We start from the raw sequence: 17,893 nt of genomic DNA on the forward strand, positions 1-17,893 counted from the left end.
TTCACACTTTTTCTGGTTACTACATGATTCATATGTGTTATTTCATAGTTTTGATATCTTCACTAATAGTAAAATAAAGAAAAACCCTGGAATGAGTAGGTGTCTAAACTTTTGACAGGTACTGTATGTTCATTAACTGGGAACATGAACTAATGAAAACTGCGAAGCTGGCATCACAATGCATCTTCACAATTTTTCTAATTAGGCCTAGCCTACAATTTCGCTGATTGCAAAAAAGTTGAAACCGGTTTTACTTTATCAGTACTTATAGTGGGGATGCAATGACAGTGCAAATCAATTGCCTGGTACATACATTAGGCGGCTGGTTCGGTCCCGAGGTGCTGAACTCCAGTCCAGTTTTTCCCCAATGCCGTGCTCAGCCCAAACGCAGTTCCATGCGATCTGTGATGCTGCAGCGGCTCACAGACGGTCAGGTACAGTTAGCCAGTAGCCTACAGACTGGGACTTGACAAACAAACAGTGGAGCTCCTATGTCTCCAGTCGAGATTTCATTAGGAGAAGATAAAGCAAATATTCAAAGGTGGCGAATTGTTTAGGATTATAACCAGGAAGTGCTTGCTGTTTTCTATCAACGCACTTTAAGGTAAATGCACAAATTAGACATAATCTGAGTTTGGTTTGTTTCATTGTAAAATATCGGAATAGTTACATTTTTCATTTACTACAATGTATGCAATGACTATGATACTATTGAAAGCTGGCGTCTAATTTTTAATACTTTATGTTGAATATAAATTAAACACATTTCATCAGATAATGTAATGGGACATTTTCTTTGGTTTATATACATATGAAGGAATTGGCCATTTATTCTTTGCTAATAGTAACACTGAAACTAAGGGGGGTAAGCAAATATCGCTTGCCATTGATGGTTTGCTTTTTACAGTTATAACCCATGACATGCCGCTTTGTTGATGTCCAGTCCATATTTTAACACCTATAAGTGCATCAACCCTGTTCAAGTAACTGTCAAGCTTACCATTCCGTTGTAGTGCTTGCTTATTGAGTGACATATATTAGCCTATCAAGTGATTGATTCCGTCCGAGGGATCCCCGACGCACCACGATCCGATGTATGAGTGAGCGAGGGCATCGTTATAGGACGGTGAAATAAACAAACATGTGGGTCCTGTCGCAAAGAGACGCATTTTAACGAAGCAGCCTACATTTAACACACTGGTTCTGACTTGGGAGGAAATGGGAGACTTGCGGTGAAGAAAAACAACCAATGGTATTGGGATACACATTGGGCTTCAGTGTACTCTATTCTACATCTGAAATTGATTGCTGGTCAAAATAACATCGCCTATGTATCGTCTTTATCGTCGGTTAGCTATGTGATGTTGCTTCATTTAATTTCCTTAATTGAGCAAGTGGCTGTCAAATATAGACTTTCGACTGATGGATTGTAGGGGGCACGCATGCACCAACTGATATTAAAGGGGCTATTCTCATTTACAAGAATTAAGGAGAAATTCTCGAGAGGTATCGATTCTCGAGAGACATTACTGTAATGTAAACTCTCACATCTCGAACGCTAGCTCACACACTAGTATGACAGTTGCCCCCTATAAGCAGGGCAGTGTAAACAGAATTGTCTCGTTGACTTTAAACATTCATACATACAGTAAATATACTAATAGCTAAATAGCAGAGCAATGTTTTTGAAACAGCTGACATATCTAGACATTTTCATTACATTTTAGAAGTGTTTTATTGAGTTTTCACCTGAAATTGCAGTAACAGCCTGTTAGATTCTGAAATTGTAGCAGTAGCTTTAAAAAAGGGAAGCTCAACTGTGTTTACCCCCCTTGGCTGCCATTGGCCCCCACCCAGGAAAAAAAGCATGCAGAGATAACCTCAACAGGGAAATTCGTTTTTATTCGTTTTTTTAATCACTTTGGTGCAATATGTAGTCCATTTTCACAACTCTTAAGCACAAAAATCTAAACAGATCATCAAAATGGCTCAGGTTTCAAAACTCTAAGCACATTTTCACTGCACCTAATCACTAATCAATTTGGATATACAGTATATTCCAACTAAGCATCTGCTTTTCAAAATGCAATATCCACTTTACTTTTGACATAATTTTCTTGTCATTTGTTAACAATGCAATGAACTATCACCTAATCAAACTGCTCAAAACGAATAACTCGCTAACGTATGTACAGTTTGATAACTACTGAACACTGTACAATTCTATATTTTCTATACAATTCTACATAAACCTGTCATTTTGACATCTATGTTGGAAGGTAAAACCAAATCATGTATGAATGTGGCTGTAAATACTACATCATAATTTTCCATCAGCTAGTGGGCTTCAATAGGATGAAGTGGAAACAGTCACTCTATGTGCCATCATTTGGAATTATAGTGTAGTGTACAATGCACTGCTGAAATACCTGGGTTGTACATAACAATATATTCTACTCATGATCTGAATTGCATTGATACACTGTCAGCTGATGAATTTCAATGCAGGTAGACAGGCGATACTGTATCAGTTGACAAGTCACATAGAAAAGGTGATCTTGTGCAATGTTTCATTGGGCAGAAATGGCATACATGTTTTTACAGTAGCCAATGGCTTTACAATACCCCTATTTCTAATGATTTGTCCTACATACAGGTATGTACTGTATAACAATCTGCAATTGGATTTAAAAAAATATGCTTGTCAAGTTATGCAAAAATGCCATATGGAAAATTATATTTACCACCTACTGTTCTTTCTATTGAGCACTTCAAAAATAACAGTTTAGAAATGTTTGTTGTATTTTTTTGCTATTGGATGAAATGGTAGTGCAATTGACTAAATGTCCTGGAGCCAGTCCTTAGTTGCCCTGGCTGTGTGTTTCGGGTCGTTGTCATGCTGGAAGACCCAGCCACGACCCATCTTCAATGCGCTTACTGAGGGAAGGAGGTTGTTGGCCAAGATCTCGCGATACATGGCCCCCATCCATCCTCCCCTCAATACGGTGCAGTCGTCCTGTCCCCTTTGCAGAAAAGCATCCCCAACGAATGATGTTTCCACCTCCATGCTTCATGGTTGGCATGGTGTTCTTGGGGTTGTACTCATCCTTCTTCTTCCTCCAAACACAGCGAGTGGAGTTTAGACCAAAAAGCTATATTTTTGTCTCATCAGACCACATGACCTTCTCCCATTCCTCCTCTGGATCATCCAAATGGTCATTGGCAAATTTCAGATGGGCCTGGACATGCGCTGGCTTGAGCAGGGGGACCTTGCGTGCACTGCAGGATTTTAATCCAGGATGGCATAGTTTGTTACTAATGGTTTTCTTTGAAAATGTGGTCCCAGGTCTCTTCAGGTCATTGACCAGGTCCTGCCGTGTAGTTCTGAGCTGATCCCTCACCTTCCTCATGATCATTGATGCCCCACGAGGTGAGATTTTGCATGGAGCCCCAGACCGAGGGTGATTGACCGTCATCTTGAACTTTTTCCATTTTCTAATACTTGCGCCAACAGTTGTTGCCTTCTCACCAAGCTGGTTGCCTATTGTCCTGTAGCCCATCCCAGCCTTGTGCAGGTCTACAATTCTATCCCTGATGTCCTTACATAGCTCTCTGGTCTTGGCCATTGTGGAGAGGTTGGAGTCTGTTTGATTGAGTTTGTGGACAAGTGACTTTTATACAGGTAACGAGTTCAAATGGGTGCACTTAATACAGGTAATGAGTGGAGAACAGGAGGGCTTCTTAAAGAAAAACTAACAGGTCTGTGAGAGCCGGAATTCTTACTACCTGGTTGGTAGGTGATCAAATACTTATGTCATGCAATAAAATGCAAATTAATTACTTAAAAATCATACAATGTGATTTTCTGGATTTTTTCTACATGCTTTGTAAGTAGGAAAACCTGCAAAATCGGCAGTGTATCAAATAATTGTTCTCCCCACTGTATATATCTATATATCTATATATCTATATATCTATATATATATATATGGTGTGTATAACAAGCATAACTACATTTCAATGTACAGTTGTAGAAATAATAGAAGTAGAAATAACAGAGTGATCTATGTCAAGAATACAGCGCTTCAATTTCATGGAAAACTTTAATTTTGCATGAATAACTCAGGGGTGAAAGATGTCTGAAGCCCCAATGAATGCACAGTCAAAGGTTCAGAATATAAGATGGGGGAAATTTCAAGTGTTATCAGTTTCAGAGTTTTGGTACAGTTTTCAAAATATACCACTTACTGGACATCTGAAAAATTCACCAAAGTGATTGAAAAACTCTATAAACAAATTATGGAGCAATTTTTGCATTTACTTCATATAATAACATTCAAGTAATTGATTCAATTAAGCCTAGTTTGTTTGAAGTACTCTTGGGCGATATACCGTTCATACTAGAGGTCGACCGACTATGATTTTTCACCGCCGATACCGATACCGATTATTGGAGGGCCAAAAAAGCAGATACCGATTAATCGGCTGATTTAAAAATAATTGTAAAAACAATTTAAGTTTTATTTTATTTGTAATAATGACAATTACAACATTACTGAATTAACACTTATTTTAACTTAATATAATACATCAATAAAATCTATTTCGCCTCAAGTAGATAATGAAACATGTTCAATTTGGTTTAAATAATGCAAAAACAAAGTGTTGGAGAAGAACGAAAAAGTGCAATATGTGCTATGTAAGAAAGCTAACGTTTCAGTTCCTTGCTCAGAACATGAGAACATATGGGGCTTGGTAGCCTAGTGGTTAGAGCGTTGGACTAGTAACTGGAAGGTTGCAAGTTCAAACCCCCGAGCTGACAAGGTACAAATCTGTCGTTCTGCCCCTGAACATGCAGTTAACCCACTGCACTTTAGTATTGCCAATGTAACAGTATAGCTTCTGTTCCTCCCTGGGCTCGAACCAGCAACACAATGACAACAGCCACCACATCGAAGCTTTACCCATGCAGAGCAAGGGAAACAACCACCCCAAGGCTCAGAGCGAATGAAGTTTGAAACTCTATTAGCACACGCTAACTAGCCAGCCATTTCACTTCAGTCACACCAGCCTCTTCTCGGGAGTTGATAGGTTTGAAGTCACACCGCAATGCTTGACACACAAAGAAGAGCTGCTGGCAAAATGCACGAAAGTGCTGTTTGAATGAATGTTTACGCGCCTGCTTCTGCCTACCACCGCTCAGTCAGATACTTAGATACTTGTATGCTTGTATGCTAAGTCAGATTATATGCAACACAGGACACGTTAGATAATATCTAGTAATATCATCAACCATGTGTAGTTAACTAGTGATTGTGATTGATTGTTTTTTATAAGATAAGTTTAATGCTAGCTAGCAACTTACCTTGGCTTACTGCATTTGCGTAACAGGCAGTCTCCTTGTGGAGTGCAACGAGAGAGAGGCAGGTCGTTATTGCGTTGAACTAGTTAACTGTAAGGTTGCAAGATTGGGTCCCCCGAGCTGACAAGGTGAAAATCTGTTTTTCTGCCCCTGAACGAGGCAGTTAACCCACCGTTCCTAGGCCGTGATTGAAAATAAGAATGTGTTCTTAACTGACTTACCTAGTTAAATAAAGATTAAATAAAGGTGCAATTTATTTTTTTACAGATTTACGATTGTTGTGAAAACTTGAAATCGGCCCTAATTAATCGACCATTCTGATTAATCTGTCGACCTCTAGTTCATACCATATTCCGGGGTATTTTGAAATACCGACGGTATGATTTTCAATACCAGGGGTGCACTGCTTAGAACTACAGGTCAAGTATAACTATAAGAAATCTAAGATGTGTCAAATAAATTATATCCAGTTCAGGGCTCCAGCTATACATTTGGTTTGCTAACTTGCTGCTAAGTGGCTAAATATCAAGATCAAGCTTATTGGTTACAACAGAGACATTGTGCGCCCCCCCACCCCCCAAAACAAAATATATATATATATATAAAGAAATTGGATACCGCCGAACCCTATTTCCAAGGTAACTTCCAAGGTAACTTTAATACCACGAAACTGCACTTTTATATTCGTATGACAGGGTTAAACGTTCATGTTTGATATGCTAATGTTACTAGGTGTGTTATTGTCTTGCAAGCTACATTTAATATGTGTTCGAATGAGAAAATCTCCCAGTGTTTGTGAATCGTTACAATATTCAAGAGTGTGATATGGTTTGGTTGAATTATTCAAGACTGTAGCTAATATTTTTTTGAGGAAAAGTTGCTCGCATTGTTGAACGATTTCAAAGCTTACTGGCTAGTCTGTGGTTACTGGTAGGGACGTCAGAGGTTCAGCCTGCTGCACAGTCCCTATCGACGCTCCGGTTAAATTGTGTTTAGGAACATTTTTTAACTCTATCCATGGTTGAAGTAGTAAGAAATAGATGTCATTGTTGAAAAAAGGTGAAAGTAAATTAAGCACAATCATCTTCATTTGAAATATTGAACTATTTTGACACTGGGAATTATTTTATATAATGATAAATGGCTACCACAGGTTCTCATCTATCGACTGGTTTTATACCCAAATTCATTGAGTTTTGTCTGTTGGAAGAGCGCAAACGGTACCTATCAGTTCCATTGATTTCAATAAAATATTGATGTATGTGATTAATTTGTGCAGGCTATTGATTAAAGTAGAACAAGCGGATCAATTTCAGTCCAAAGTGACTGTTAAAAGTTGGTGCATGTGCAGTTAATAAGGTACTAATTTAGCAAAGTACGAGTAATCTGAACACAAGTGTGTAGGGAGTAATTTTTATGTATTGGTCTTCGAAATATCTGAACTTATTTCAGCATATTGATAATGAATTTGGACATTTACAGTAAAACATGTGTTTTGACACTCAGCTATGAATTTTAAAAAATGACAACAGGAAGTAGGAATATAAATGTTACTTTTAACATTATTTTCCAACAGGATTCTACTTAATCAGGTAAATACCACTGAATGAGCCAAAAACGTGCTCTGATTTATTGATTTTGAGGATATCATGAAAATCGTGAAAATCTGTTTGTCTGGCCTACTACTGGCTTCTGTGATACTAATATTTACATTAAACTTGACACTGCAGAGCAAGAAGGTCACATTGCCAGCCACAACAACTGGTAAGACAAAGATGCAATGTACATTTAAATGTAAATTGCCTTCGGAAAGTATTCAGACTCCTTGTCTTTTTCCACGTTTTGTTTAGTTTCAGCCTTATTCTAAAATGTATTAAATAAAACAATTTACACACAATATCCCATAATCACAAAGCCAAAACAGGTTTTTACACATTTTTGCAAATGTATTAAAAATAAAAAACAGAAACCTTATTGACATAAGTATTCAGACCCTTTGCTATGAGACTCAAAATTGAGCTCAGGTGTACTCTGTTTCCATTGATCATCCTTGAGATCTTTCTACAACTTGATTGGAGTCCACCTGTGGTACATTCATTTGATTGGACATGATTTGGAAAGACACACACCTGTCTATATAAGGTCCCACAGTTGACAGTGCATGTCAAAAGCAAAAACCAAGGTCGAAGGAATTCTACGTAGAGCTCAGAGACAGGATTCAGTTCAAGGAACAGGTCTAGGGAAGGGCACCAAAACATTTCTGCAGCATTGAAGGTAACTAAGATCACAGTGGCCTCCATCCCTCTTAAATTGACGAAGTTTGGAACCACCAAGACTCTTCCTAGAGCTGGCCACAAGGCCAAACGGAGCAATCGGGGAGAAGGGCTGTGATCACGGAGGTGACCAAGAACCCGATGGTCACTCTGACAGCGCTCTAGAGTTCCTCTGTGAAAATAGGAGAACCTTCCAGAAGGACAAACATCTCTGCAGAACTCCACCAATTAGGCCTTTATGATAGAAGGGCCAGACGGAAGCCAGTCCTCAGCAAAAGGCACATAACAGCCCACTTGGAGTTTGCAAAAGGCACCTAAAGACTCTCAAACCATTAGAAGCAAGTTTATCTGGTCTGATGAAAAAAAGACTGAACTCTTTGGCCTGAGTGCCATGCATCATGCTGTGGGGATGTTTGTCTGAGGCAGGGACTGGGAGACTAATCAGGATCGAGGCAAAGATGAACAGAGAAAAGTACAGAGATCCTTGATGAAAATTTAATCCAGAGTGCTCAGGACCTCAGACTGGAGCGAAGGTCCACCTTCCAACAGGACAACGACCCCAAGCACACAGCCAAGACAACGCAGGAGTGGCATCGGGACAAGTCTCTGAATGTCCTTGAGTGGCCCAGCCAGAGCCAGGACTTGAACCCGATCTAACATCTCTGGAGAGACCTGAAAATAGCTGTGCACCAACGTTCCCAATGCAACCTGACAGAGCTTGAGAGGATCTGCAGCGAGGAATGGGAGAAACTCCCCAAATACAGGTGTATTAACATCACAAAGCTTGAAGTGTCGTACCCAAGAAAACCTGATTCTGTTTTTTATTTATTTTTATTTCACCTTTATTTCAATTAACCAGGTAAGCTAGTTGAGAACAAGTTCTCATTTACAACTGTGACCTGGCCAAGATAAAGCAAAGCAGTGCGACACAAACAACAACACAGAGTTATACATGGAATAAACAAGCATACAGTCAATAACACAATCGGGGAAAAAGGAAGTCTATATACATTGTGTGAAAATGGTGTGAGGAGGTAAGACAGAAAAGTAAATAAAAACAATATGGGGATGAGGTAGGTAGATTGGGTGGGCTATTTACAGATGGGCTTTGTACAGCTGCAGCAATCGGTTAGCTGCTCAGATAGCTGATGTTTAAAGTTAGTGAGGGAAAAATAAGTCTCCAGCTTCAGCGATTTTTGCAATCGTTCCACTCATTGGCAGCAGGGAACTGGAAGGAAAGGCGGACAAAGGCAGTGTTGGTTTTGGGTATGACCAGTGAGATGTACCTGCTAGATATACCTGTGCGTGCTACGGGTGGGTTTGGTTATCGTGACCAGGTGCTTCAACAAAGTACTGAGTAAAGGGTTTGAATACTTATGTAAAAGTAATTTTTTATATAGTGATTTTTTTTATATCAAATTTGTATTTATATATATTTATATTTATATAATATTTTTGCTTTGTCATTATGTGGTATTGTGTGTAGATTGATGAGGGGAAAAAACAATTTCCTACATTTTAGAATAAAGTATTGTACTGTCGTGTCTGGACTATCATTAAATGTGGAGACTTATTTATATAAAATCAGTCCTCTAGGTTTAATTAACCTATTTAATCCCATCAGTCACAATAGTGACCATAAAAAACGTTTCCAGTTATAAGCCTCTAAAATGTTTACTGAATGATATATGAATGCATTTCCAGCAAAAATTGAAATAATAAAGGCTCTCGATTAAATATGTGCAGTGTCACGTGGTTAGTGTAAATTGTCACATGACCAAAGCGGTTTACTTCCTGGTTGCACCATGAGAAGACAATGGCTGCATCAAAGCTCCCAAACAAAAGGTTAGTGAAGTATGTTAACATTAAGATAGGACAACGGTTTTTAGTACACATCATCTTTAAGGTGTCTAGTATTGATATATGCATATGCAATTACTCAACTTTGTTCAGTGTCGTCATAGAATGAGTAAACATGTTGACGGCAACAATAGTGACCGGTGGGATAACACAGTGCATCTAGGTATACACATAGTTATACACATACATAGTTCTTGTTCTACCTAACTCTCTACTCTGTTCTATCTTTTAGTTTCACTTTGAGTCAAGTTCTGGATATGTTGGATCTAGGTGACTGCTCAGACAAGGTGTGCAACATTGCAGTTATCCCTCAGAGATTGAGATAGCGATGGGTCAGATATGGACTATGAGGGGGAGACAGGCCATTTGCCAGCCAGGCTGTTGAATGTATATGCTGAACGAATGCAAACTGATCATGACAGGAACAACGTTATCAGTGATAATGACCTACCCCTCACCACCCCACACTCTCTTCCCTGAGACTGGATTGGGTCATGGACCCAGTGTTGTTCTTGGTGTTGCAGAGCAATCTCAGGTGCCTCAAGGTTGCAAGTTCATTCATGACAACCGCTTGCACTCCTCGATGAAATGACAAAAAGAGGATATGGGACCTCTGGAACGATGAGGCAAAATCATCTGTTTGATGTCCCATTCAAGCCACAGAAGGACTTCATGAAGTTACCCCATGAAGGTAACCTCTGAGATTCTGACCGTAGGAGACAAGTTGTTGGTCCGTTAGAAAGACAATAATAATAATAATAATAATCGTCACAGCGGCAACAAACATGGAGGAGAAATACAGTGAGACCTCTGTCAAGAGATGGAACAAGGAGCGATGTGCCTTTGACAAAGTCCCACAACCAAAATGCATCAACCGATACAATGAGCACCTGGGTGGTATTGAACTTCAACAACCTACAGGTTTCAAGATTCCATATCTCCATCAGGTCTAAGTGGTGGTGGCACATCTTTGCATGGTCTCTCAACAGTGCACTCGTAAACAGCCATTTATTTTACAGAGATGTTATGGGAGGGACCATCAACCTGCTCACCTTCTCACGGATAGTGGCACAGTCTCTTATGCAAAAGTTTGGCACAAAACCACTGAGGCACAGAAGGAGATCTCTACTGGCTGTTACTGTTGAAGATCAGGCAAGATATAACAAAGCTTCTCACTGGCCAATCAACACGATGCACCGGTTCCATAGATGTCGTCATAGTGCGTGTAACAATCTATGCATGTGAGAAATGCAAAGCGTCACTGCACATTGAGTGCTATAAGATATACCACGGGCAGTAGAAAAGGAGATAAGAGCGAATGAAAAAGGGCTGAAAAAGCCAATAAAAGAAAAATAGAAAAGTCAATAAAGGGTGAGGAGAAGCAGTACAACGGACTCCAGGAAGAAAAGAAAAGTTGACAAAAAAGGGAAAGTATCAAATTTACTGAAATGTTTCTGGAAAAGAGGATCAATGGATTCAAGACATACTGTATGACAGTAGGTCTGACTGATCGTAGTTCAAAATAGTGATGCACAAACTAATCGTGCACTTGGTTCTGAAGCCTAACTCTATAATATATATATTTTTATTTTTATTTTGTTCAGTGTAGGCCTCTACTTGAATGCATGTTCTACAGGCTACCTCTATCCTAAATGTTACCTTTATGTTCAATGTGAATAAATCACACGACTGCTATACAGTTGTTGGTGAATGTTGCACTAAAATGACACAATGGCAATGTTACAATGGATATTGCACTAAAGTACAAGTTCAAATGTTACAATAAAGTTACAATATTAATGTTTCAGTACATGTTGCACTAAAGTAACAATGTTACAATGTATGTTACAATAAAGTAACAATGTTGAAATACGTTGATGGTTGTTGTTTTTTGCTCTCAGTATTCATATTGGTGTTGTATAAGGGTTTTTGATATGTACAAACGTCACTAGAACGTGATGGGGCATTCTAGTAGCAATGCTGGGGACTGCCAGTGACAGAGTTTTACATGTGTTAATAACTGGGCTGGGATATATAAGAATTTTCATGACTGCATAGGAAAAATATGTTAATTCAGTGTACATCACATTGTCCCACCGGTCACAATTGTGACCGACCATAAAACACACCGTTTCACCTACTTTTCCATGAAAAAATAAATAATATGATTGATTATTTCAAAGGCTTACTAATGACACAATATTTTGATATTTTCATGTCTGGGAAAAAGTTGGGATTAAATGGGTTAAACTAATCATGTAAACAATAATTAACTAGGAAGTCGGGGCACCATGGAAAATGTTGAGATTTACAGAGTTATAATTTTCCAAAAATAACTCTTCAGATATTTCAATATCTGATCAGTTACAGTCTTTAATTCATTATTATTACCTCATCAGTTCTCATTACTGAACGTCGCAAACCCATGGATATCTGCACGAACCCTAGCCTAAATCATGAATCAGCGATACACAAATTGGCTTAATTATTTATTTACCACCTAACTAAATAATCACACAGAATTGCATAACAAACAAACAGTAGATATTTGGGTTACTACATGATTCAAAGAAAGAGTCCCTAGCGATATGACGGCTTTGTAGACAAAGTAAAGGGGTGGGGACTGAGAGAGCGGAAAGACAAAATGGATTCACTACACACAGTTGAGAATTATATTAATTGAAATGCTAATCCTTTGCACATGAACGGCCAATCATTCCAGAATAATTGCAATGTATATATTTACGCCTGTATGTCATTGTTGTCTTCTGTGTTGGAATTGCTGGTCCGTCTGCTGAAGAGTCAATCATCGACAGAAAGTCGATTGGGTTGTGTTCATAATGGATACGTCATGCGTACCATGTTCTTAGAATAGATGTTTCGGCAGTTGTCTGTGTTTTCGTCCTAAATGTACGTAACATTTAGCTGCAGACTAGTAATTCTACGTCTAGGATTTGCTCTTATTCTGTAGTGATTGATAGTCTCAGAGTTGAACCATTTCCAGCCAGGTAGCCAAAACTACAGCTCTATGGTCTATGGTCTATAGAATTGTAGCCATTCCAACTTGGGGACTCCATCACGGCATTCTCTGACTTAATGTAAATTATGTAGGAAGTGGGTTTTATACCAGGTTTTATACAAGGGTACATGAGTAAAGTGTCCTTGTAGTCTCTTTGCTCCTGGAACGTATCCCTAAAACATATTTATGAGCCCTCTGGTTGATCTATTTCCGACAAACTTTTCCTAACACAGAATGCATGCCTATGATCCAGAATCCCTGACCAATCTCTACGGCGTATAAACTGTGTAAACTACGGTAAAAAAAGAAAAAAATCAGAAGCTCACTTCCTAGTCCACATACCGTGTAGGCCTAGAAGTGGCCGCATGATCCCAGATGGCAGTGTGCCTTTAGTGAGATATGGAGTGAATTTGGTCAACTCTGGAAAAGTTGTATAGAAGTGTTTCTTTTCACACATTGTATAGCCCTTAGTGACTGGTAAGGTGTTCCGGAATATAGATTTGCCTCCGATGAGGGGAAAAGTATTTTATGAAGAGGTAAATCAGAGGGCTGGTAGCCTAAATATGTTTTAGGGATACGGGATGTAGCCATTAGCGACAGGAGCCCAATGTGTACAGGTCTCACTGAGTGAAGAGGCTAGCGGGCTTGGTGCAGTCGATTTCTTTAGGTGTGTTTTCTTAGATTTAATGATTCCATTTGTATAGAAAGAACGAGTCAATTCCATTTTGGAATAAACATAATGAATTATACAATGCCTGTGTTAGGATTGCTGCTGTATCAATGAGTTCAGTCTGTTGGCTGTTGTTCAGAACAACACACTATGACAGTTTTGGACCAATGGCAACTGTACCGCAAGCACGGTGAAGGCTACCTAGTTTACTCCATATCAACATGAAGTCATTAGTATGATAAATATACGTATATGAACACATTGTTCCCGTTCTGCTTTATCCAGCCAGTCTTAGGCTGGGGCCTAGCCAAACTCGGCTAGCCGAACCAAATGAGTTTGCATACTCACATAACAGACTTTCGCTTGAAAAAAGAGGGAAAAACAACGATAATAGTACTGTTTGTCAATTTTGAGACGCCGTAGCCAGTATACAATTTCTCAATATAGTCAGAATTTATTTGAGAAACTTAAGAAATCAGTCCTTCATTTTGATGTTTTTGTCTTAGTCGTGCAATTTTACATCTAACTAAGATGTTCGTGTAGTGTTTTTCAGTGAAAGAATGTGCATGAAAATGAATCATCTCTCAATGAATGACTACAAAGACTTTATTGAAGAATCCCTACTGTTGACCAATCACCGACGATGGGGCATAAACTTTGGCTCCAACTTCGGCTTGCCTCCAGAAAAAAAATTATGTGCCCGAACAGCTGAGAAAAAAAAAGAAAACCTAAGTCCAAAACGAACATTAACAAAATGTCATCATAATATATGCTCAAACTCCACTGAACTTTTTCAGCTGGGAAGCAATGCTTACACCTTAAGACTATCAAGAGTATTTGGGGAAAAACTAATATCTGTTATCAGTGGCTGAGGTTCCTAAGGGTTCAACCCCCCCTCTCTAGAGCCTGAGTGCAATGGACAGCATGCATTAAGTGAGAGGATTGAACCCTGAGGAAGGAAATATTCTTCAGACAATGAGGAGAAAAAACATGTAACAAGATAAAGGGATGGATAAAGTCTAGGGGCAGAAGGTCAGATAAGTGCTCAAAAGATAAGTACACACTTTCTGAGGGTGTCTCAGGGGGAGTTGGGATAAGTAAAAAAACACATTTTCTAATTCACGCATGCGTACATGTGTGAAATAGGACAAATCAAACGGTCAAAATACAGGGTGGTTATGTTTGACCTGTTCCACAAACACATGTACAAGTGTTGTACAAATGTGTTGGTGTGAAATGGAAATGTTTCTTTTTTTGCATATCCCAACTCCCCCTGAGACACCCTGGGAGAGTGGGGTCACGGCCAGGGATCAGCAATTATTGAAGCCCACAAAAATTCTTCTTATTAAATTAAGTACATAGAAAGCGAAAAATGAATGAACAAAATGAAGCGAAAATAAACAAACAACAAAACGTCACATGCATATAGTCGTTTTTCAGGGCTGCCGCAAGTCTACTGTAAGTCACATGGTGTCACGCGGTTTTAGTTCATTTGGCCCAGAACAAGTAGCATATTGAATGAGTTTTTCCCTCCTCCCCTCGCACTTCCTTGCCGTCTCTTATCTCCGATAGCGGTAAACTATTCCCCCCCTTAAATCAGCCAAATCCTTTTGCTCTGCCTGTCTAAGCTTTATTTCTCTTTAATTCAACCTGTGCAAGGTAAATGTTTCCCCTTGTTATAGATGCTAGGTGCAAGCTGCTTCCCCCATAAGGACATTCTTCTGTTAACCTCATCACCGCATGTCGTTGTCTGCTGTGGCATCATGAGCTGTAGCATGGATGGGGCAGCGGCAATTACCCACTATCCTCTTGCCTGGCCTGGCCTGGCTTATTAGTTAATGATGGACTCTGTGCCGGAAACCTCTCCTCTCCGCGGTCCTCTACATGCTTCCCTAGTTTCCCTTTCATCCTGCTGCAAATTGCATTGTGTATGTTGCAGGAGTTGGAACCTAAGTTATTTTCCAATCGTTTCGTTCTGAACATAACCATGATTTCTTTCATTCCGTTCCACTGTTCTGACCTGCAAAATAAAGTTCTGGTTCAACCCCCCCCAAAAAGTATCGGATTATAGAGTTCCTTTCTGTTCCTTTCTAAACCTCTGAAATAGTATTTTTTTTTGGTTCTACATAAAATGACTTCCTCAATCAGTGCGGATAGAGGAGCTTGCTATTGTTTACATGTGCGATGGACAGACAAATGTTGGGCGCGAGTTGCGACTGAAATTCTGCAGGTGGGGAAACAGCGAGAGAGGGTGGATGAGGAGGCTTGGCTTAACTACAAAGGTAAGAGGGGTTTTTAATTCTGGCTAGCTAGCTCTGGTCCAATGTTACGTCAACTCTCGGAAGTTCAATGACATTCAAAGTTCACCCGAAGAAGCCGCCGCTTCATAGATATAATTCTGTTGGCCTAATTCAGATATTGCATGTCATAACAAGATGCCCAGCGCTTTAATTAATCCAATGTGAAACGTGATAATTATAGTATCCATAACTAGCATTGAAAAGTGAATCCATTCTTCTCTAAATAAAAATCTCTCCCTAATTTCTGAATCACACTTGTAACGTCAATAGGCTACAGAAGCCTAAACTTCGGAGAGGGAGGGGCAGGTTGCCTACACACACGCGTACCCACACTGTCAAAGATTTTCAGCTGGTAGGCAGACACTGGAAGACGTTTCTGAGTGACAGAGTGAGAGTTTTGCATAGGCGCTTTGTAGCATTTTTTTGTGGGACTGAAAAAATTCCCGGAATGTAAAAGAATGTTATTAACTGGTTCCCATGCTTTTAAAATTACAGTTCTGATCCAGGAACGGTATAGATCACTTTTTTGTTTCTGATTCTGTTCCACAAATGTTATTTTCCGGTTTTCGGTTCTGTTCCCTGAACTGGTTCCATCCCCTGGTATGTAGGCCTATGTGCTGTTTTGCTGCAATGGGCCCCATTGCCATCACAACTACTAGTGGTGTTATATGACAGAACATAACTGTCCTATAAGGTCCTCTGGGGATCAGTGCATTTAGTTTTTTCATTTTCCATGTTTTGCAGAGTCATCATGACAGTGCGCTCCATAACTGGTTCAGGATCAGGCCTGTGAAAGCAATCAAAGGCGCAGTATTACACAGAGCAGAGCATCTCCCTTTGGGATAGAGATCAGGAAAGACAGCTAGAGTGGAATCAGAATCCGCCTGTCTCTGGCCAACTATACAGGACTTCTGTGCTACACACTGATAAAAGGAAGTAATATGAAGATGGTTGGGTGCTTCCAGGTTGCCTATCCCGTTAAGAAAGGGGCTCGTGGTTGATGTCTGTGGACACTTAGAAAAGAGAAGAACTGCACTCTCTCATGTCTTCGATGCAATACGTTTCATAAACATGAATGTTTCGACAGCTGGGCTGCCTTCATCGGTTTAATCTCATTCCATGTCTGTAGACACCCTGGATGTGTTAGGTTGACAGTGTGTAGTTAAACACACTAGTGGATCGCAGCCATCCGTTAGTCCACTGGTAAACTGAGTGTCCTCTGTGCTGCCGATATATCCCAATGCAAGCGGATTACAGGGTATGCTTTGGAGGCGAGTTGAGGATTTTGAATATTTGAACATCTTTTATCTTCCACAGCTGTCTCTCTTTCTCTCTTTTCCCCATGCCTATCTCTCTGATGTGGCTGGAATTCCCTGAGGGGAATTGCGTTTTTTTTACTCCGTAATAATGTGTTGTGTTGTTTGGGGTGCAACTGTGTGATCCCCGAACCTCCCAAGTTTAATTTGTTCAGGGTTTTGTGCTTATCTCCAACGCCAGCAAGGACGTAAATTATAAATGGTTGCTGATTTGTCTAGCTGAATGTGCGTAATATGCATGCCCAACAGTGAGGCCATCATTTTCTACTGTGAAATGTTGCTTGTCCAGACCATGAGGAGTCTATATCTCCCACATAAAATGACAGACTATTAAAGAGGAAGGATGGGTGATACACACTGATGGCATAACCTCTACTCATGACATTTCACTCTTGGCCCTTTACGATGAGGTCAAAGGTCAAGTCATCTTGGAAAGATGGCTTCTCTACTCTTCACATTTTAGTCAATAGTGGCATAATAATATGTGTTGTTTTGCAGGCGATTTTATTCAAGGTGACTTGAAGTAGTGTGTGCATACATTGTCGTATGGGTGTCGCCAGCTGAAATCTAAACCACAACCCTGGCATTGAAAGTGCCATGCTCTATCAACTCTGCCACACAGGACCACCACAGAATCTGGATTGTTTTGGTGTCATTGCAACACTGTACCTTTAGGTAAATCTGAGTTTTTTTTTTTTTGGCGCAGCATTTGATTAGTCATGCAGTATATTTGTTGGGGACCACTGAGTCTCTGTGCGTCATGTTGCGTTTGAGTGTTACGTTGTGAAGGGAACGTACACCCTCTGTTTTAGTGTCTTCCCTCTCTCTCTCTCTCTCACACTCCTTTGTTCTCTCTCTCTCTCTCTTTCTCTCTCTCTCTCTTTCTGCTAAGCCTGCCAATTTCACTGGAGGGGGCACTTTAAGCGCTCCCGCAGTCTTCCTGTTATCTAAGCCCTTCTGGTGCACTTAGCCATTGGATTGGCGGACTGGGAAACGCCAGAGACTGGTTCAATTTTCCACCTTTTCTCTCTGGCGGATTTGGAAGAGAGGAAGAAAGGCGCTGTGTGTTACCCCAGGGAGGCCATTGGAGAAG

The 17,893-nt window shown here is 39.9% G+C and overlaps 1 protein-coding gene across 2 annotated transcripts in view; it reads left to right on the forward strand.

Annotated features, from left to right (window-relative positions):
• Window positions 1–409: 409 nt before the first annotated feature.
• dlgap1b (discs, large (Drosophila) homolog-associated protein 1b) overlaps window positions 410–17,893 on the forward strand; it is a 269,804-nt gene continuing 252,320 nt past the window's right edge. Inside the window, exon 1 of one of the 2 annotated variants that reach the window (XM_031835966.1) lies at window positions 410–604. The gene's annotated coding sequence lies outside the window, so the exon portion shown is untranslated. The remainder of the gene's footprint in view (window positions 605–17,893) is intronic. The other variant, XM_031835967.1, reaches the window with a different exon arrangement.

This window comes from Oncorhynchus kisutch, linkage group LG11 (genome assembly GCF_002021735.2).
Source record: "Oncorhynchus kisutch isolate 150728-3 linkage group LG11, Okis_V2, whole genome shotgun sequence".
Taxonomy (NCBI): Eukaryota; Metazoa; Chordata; class Actinopteri; order Salmoniformes; family Salmonidae; genus Oncorhynchus; species Oncorhynchus kisutch.